Source organism: Glycine soja, chromosome 5 (genome assembly GCF_004193775.1).
Source record: "Glycine soja cultivar W05 chromosome 5, ASM419377v2, whole genome shotgun sequence".
NCBI lineage: Eukaryota > Viridiplantae > Streptophyta > Magnoliopsida > Fabales > Fabaceae > Glycine > Glycine soja.
In genome coordinates, this window is record NC_041006.1 from 32,675,883 (window position 1) to 32,681,654 (window position 5,772).

The window sequence follows — 5,772 nt, forward strand, 5'->3', positions numbered from 1 at the left end:
CGAGCAATGGTCAACCAAAGGTTCATAATAGATAGTGATAAAACAGTAACGAATTGGGGGGGGGGGTGTTTGTTTTTGTAAATTAAACAACGAGCAAATTTTAATTAGAAAATATCAGAATTAAAACACGTTGTTTCCCCTTGATTCACAAGCAAGTCTCTTATCCTAGGTTACGAGAATTTATCCTTTATCAGTTCAACCACTTAATCCAACCCTAAATTAAATTACTAAGCGAAATTTAACATAAGGCAGTCATTATGTGATTAAGCAACACATACACCAATTAATCATGAACGAAACTGATCATTAAGCATGAACGTAAATTAAGCGTAGAGACAATTAATCAAGCACTAAGCATGCATGGATTAATAGCAACAAATACAGAGTAATTGGTGAAGAGGAAAAACTAATAAGAATTCAATAGTAATAATAAAACCTCAAAGAGAGCTGTGCTTGATCCTCAAGAGAAAACAACGCTGGAGACTTAGCCTTCCAATAATTAGTAGAAAACGAAATTGCAGATTGAAGCAGAAAACAAAATTGCAGATTGAAGCAGAAAATGAATTTTATTGATACGTGAATAGAAAAAACTGGAATTGCAAAACCTAAAATTATTCTTTCTCCCAAAACGAAAAAGTCTCCTAAAACTAAAACCTTGGTGTTGTTATATAGGTTCTCAACCCCAAAGCTTACAAATTTGTTTTAAGTCCAAGCCCATAAATAAAATCTGGACAAGATAAGATAAGATTTGATAAAATAAAATCTAGATGAAATAAAATCTAGATAAGATAAGATTGGATGGAATAATATCTAGATGAGATAAAATCTGGATAAGATAAGATTTGATAAAATAAAATTGTCTGCTCTCTTCAAGTCCAAGCCCAATTGCTTATAATTCTTCTGAAATTAAATTAAAAACACAAAATTAGTCCAGTAGGCCCAAATGATAAAACTGCATAATTAATTTGACAATTAAGGCTAATCAGTAATTAAAATGGTAACAAAAAGGGTTAAGAAATAGGAGAAAATAATGGCACATCAAATTCCCCCACACTTAGCCTTTTGCACTCCTGGGCAAAATCAAAAAGCAAAGCAAGGAACAAATCTAGAGACATTAAAGAGAAACAAACAGACACAAAAACAATTACATATTTCTCACTGAATCTCAAGGAATGAAAAGAATGGGTAACATCCAACACGTAAAGCAACACGTAAAGAGTTAAAGAATCAAGGCCGTCACGAAAATCATCCAAGCATCTCAAACATGGCAAGATAGTCAATCAGCTCAAGAATGAAAAGTGATAAAGTCTCACAAGATATGCACTCTATCTCAAGTGTCTAGGCTACTATTTACTCTCAGAGCACCCATGAAAACAAACACCACATAGACTTGGCAAGACTCTAAAATTGACAACCACATCACAAACACATGCACATGAGGATCAAAAGGTCTTTTAAGGTTGTAATGGGCCCAAGGACAAGGTAGAGGAAAGTATGGGATAGTAGCTAAAACCCAAAGGAATAGAGGAGCAATGGGGAATAAGTGGGAAGTAAGAAAAAGTAGTAAACCCCAAAACCAAAATTACAAATTAAGCTTTAAAAAGTTAATCCAAAACAAAATCACCCAAGTCCTCAAACCAATCCAAGTCTTCAAACCAAGACCTCATATATTCAACTTCATTCTTTTTCTATTTTTCTTTTTATTTATTTTGTATTTTTTTTTTATTTTTTTTTAACGTGAACAATAGCAATTGAAAGCATTTGAAAAATAAAGCAACAATTAGGCAATATATGTATATACATTAAGCATGGCCAAAATACATCATCAAGCATGGCCAACAAAAACATATCATCCAATGAAACATACCCCCCGCCACACTTATTCCCAAAACAATTCCAAAGCTCCAAAATTCCTTAAGGGTAGGGTGAGATCATGGTTTTTCACTTAAGGCTTGTAATGAGCTTCAAAACAAAGTAAGGGGAACATAGGCTCAAAGGGGCTATCAAAGGAATTAATTCAAGGTAGGCTCATTTGGCTAGAGGCTTATAAGAACAAAATGCCTAAATCATCTCCCAACATGCATGTGAAGCAAGAAGTATAAACAAGAGTCAAGTCAAGGCTATTGTGCAAGCAATCAATGGGGCAAAACACACCGAATAAAATAGATGATGATGGCTCAAATTCTCACCAAGGGTAAATCTATCACTTTCAATTCAAACTTTCAAAACTAACTTGACATGTAGAGAAAAACAAGGATTTCAATTCACAAAATGCCAAGAAACTCCTATTTCAAAAACAATTACCCATTACCTGTACATAACCCAAAATTCAAAGAGAAACATGCAATGTTGTACACAAAACATAAAACCAAAATAACAAAATTAACCTAGAAAAACCTAATAAAATTAAACTAGAATACCCAACAAAATTAACGAACAATCTCCCCCCCCCCCACACTTAAACAACACATTGTCCTCAATGTAGCACAATCATAAGATCAAGAACAATCAAAACAATCAATAAATTTGGACAAGTGCAATAAAAGTGAAGAAGGAGACAGAAAAAGAAAACTCCCTAAGTCATGGCGGAAAAGAAGTAGGGTGAAGTAAGGAGGTCTCCTCCACCACTACATCCACTAAGGAGGGATTTGTGAGGAATGGTTTTAGTCGGTGTCCATTGACCTTGAAGCTCTTATCTGTGGATTCACTTTTGATCTTAACTGTACCATAAGGACAAACATTAGTCACCACAAAAAGACCAATCCACTTTGACCTCAACTTACCACTCATGAGTCCGAGCCTAGAGTTATACAATAAAACTTTTTGTCTAACCACAAAGTCCTTCTTAGCTATCAAGCTGTCATGGAACTTCTTAGTCTTCTCCTTGTAGAATTTGGAATTCTCATAGGCTTCTAAACGGATCTCATCTAGCTCACTTAGTTGTAACTTCCTTTCCTCTCCAGCCTGATCAATAGAGAAGTTGCAGGTCTTTACAGCCCAGTAGGCTCTGTGCTCTATCTCTACAGGAAGATGACATGCCTTGCCAAAGACAACCCGATAAGGAGACATTCCTATGGGTGCTTTGTAGGCAGTCCTATGCACCCAAAGAGCATCATCCAGCCTGGTGCTCCAATCTTTTTTGTTCGGCTGCACAACCTTCTCCAAGATCCTTTTTATCTCCCTATTTGAAATCTCAGCCTACCCATTAGTTTGGGGATGGTAAGGTGTGGAAATTTTGCGCATGACCCTATACTTTTTGAGCAAGGCATACATGGATCTTTTACAAAAATGGGTGCCTTGATCACTAACAATGGCTCTAGGGACTCCTAACCTGCAAAACAGATTAGATCTAACAAAATCCACAACAACCTTAGCATTGTTAGTTCTGGTGGGTTTGGCTTCCACCCATTTTGAAACATAATCAACAGTAAGGAGAATATAAACAAAACCAAAAGAGACAGGGAAAGGCCCCATAAAGTCTATACCCCAGACATCAAACACCTCATAGAATAACATGGGTTGTTGAGGCATTTGCTGTCTCCATGAAAGTGAGCCGCCTGCTCTCTGACAAGGCTCACAAGTGCTACAAATTCTCCACGCATCCTTGAAGATGGTGGGCCAATAGAAACCGCAGTCAAGCACCTTGCGAGCTGTCCTCTGTATGCCAAGATGACCACCTGGTGCGGAAGAATGATAGAATTGCAGGACTGAGTCAATCTCATGGTCTGGAATGCATCTCCTAATAACCTGCTCACTGCACAACTTCCACAAATAGGGGTCATCCCAAATATAATGCTTAGCATCGCTCTTAATTTTATCATTTTGAGCTTTAGATGCTAAGGGAGGAAAAACAAAAGCAACCAAATAATTCACAATATTAGCAAACCAGGGAGTGGGGAAGGAATCAGAAATACTAAACAAAATGTACAAATGGTCATCCAAAAAATCATCCCGAATGGGTGAGTCCTTAGACGCACACTCAATCCTACTCAGATGGTCAGCCACGAGGTTCTGTGCACCGCTCCGATCATGGATCACCAAATCAAACTCTTGGAGCCAAAGCATCCACCTGATCAATCTAGGCTTCGATTCAGCCTTCTTCAACAGGTACTTCAGAGCTACATGGTCAGTATAAACAATAACATGAGTACCAAGTAAATATGAATGAAATTTCTCAAGAGCAAAAATTATCGCTAATAGCTCCTTCTCTGTGGTAGTGTAATTTGCTTGAGCAGCATCCAAAGTTCTGGAAGCGTAGTAGATCACCCGAGGCAGCTTATCAATCTTTTGAGCAAGGACAACCCCCAATGCGTAATTGGATGCATCGCACATTAGCTCAAATGGGGTTGTCCAATCAGGTGCCTGAATGATTGGGGTGGTAGTCACCGCACGCTTGAGGCAATCAAAAGTCTCTTTGCATCGGTCATCAAAATTAAACTCCACCTCCTTTTGCAACAGATTGGATAGTGGAAGGGTTGTTTTGCTAAAATCCTTGATAAAGCGCCTATAAAACCCTGCATGACCAAGAAAAGAATGAACCTCTCGCACGCAAGAGGGGTAAGGAAATTGTGAAATAACACCTATTTTTGCAGGGTCTACCTCTATGCCCCTATTCGAAATGATATGCCCTAAAACTATACCTTGTTCTACTATGAAGTGACATTTTTCAAAATTCAGCACAAGGTTAGTTTCAATGCATCTATTAAGAACTCTATCCAGACTATCCAAACATGCATCAAAAGAGGATCCATAAACAGTAAAATCATCCATAAACACCTTTATGCAACTCTCTAAAAAGTCACTGAAAATGCTAAGCATACACCGTTGGAAGGTACCAAGGGCATTGCATAGGCCAAAGGGCATCCTCCTATAGGCAAAAGTGCCAAAGGGATAGGCTGTTGTTGTTGTGGAGGACTTGTCCATCTCAGATTTGGATGATTCCTCCAACCTGGATTGTATCTATTGCTTGAAAGGTCATAATTATTTTGTTGTTGTTGGTTTTGCTACTGAGGAGGTCTATTATAAATGTTTGCGGCATAAGCTTCAGGTTGCTCATTGACTCCAGATTGCTGCAAGGAAGGACAGAGATCTGTATGGTGATCTGCAGAAGAACATAAACCATAAACTCTTGCAACAGGTGTAGATTTCTGATTCATGGCAAGCTGAGTTACTAGGTTGACCAAGGCATCAAGTTTTCCTTCAAGCTTTTTATTTTCAGTAGATGAAGATGAATCCGTGGCCACCTCATGGACTCCTCTAAGAACAATAACATCATTTCTTGCACTGAATTGTTGGGAGTTGGAAGCCATCTTCTCAATCAAATTCCTAGCCTCAGCAGGGGTCATATCACCAAGAGTTCCACCACTGGCAGCATCAATCATACTCCTCTCCATGTTGCTAAGTCCCTCATAGAAATATTGAAGAAGGAGTTGCTCATAAATCTGGTGGTGAGGACAGCTTGCACACAATTTCTTGAATCTTTCCCAGTACTCATACAAGCTTTCTCCACTAAGTTGCCTGATGCCTGAAATGTCTTTTCTGATGGCAGTGGTCCTAGATGCAGGGAAGAATTTCTCCAAGAACACCCTCTTAAGGTCATCCCAGCTGAAAATGGACCTGGGAGCAAGGTAGGATAGCCAATCTTTTGCCACTCCCTCCAGAGAATGAGGAAAAGCCTTTAGAAAGATATGATCTTCTTGGACATTAGGGGGCTTCATGGTGGAACAAACAATATGGAAATCCTTAAGATTCTTATGAGGATCTTCACCTGTA

The 5,772-nt window shown here is 38.5% G+C and overlaps 1 non-coding gene across 1 annotated transcript; it reads left to right on the forward strand.

Moving 5' to 3' along the window:
* The first annotated feature begins 5,439 nt into the window (after nt 1-5,439).
* LOC114413850 lies at nt 5,440-5,546 on the forward strand. The gene has a single exon (XR_003666995.1). It is a non-coding gene; the product is annotated as a small nucleolar RNA R71 (small nucleolar RNA).
* The last annotated feature ends 226 nt before the right edge of the window (nt 5,547-5,772 follow it).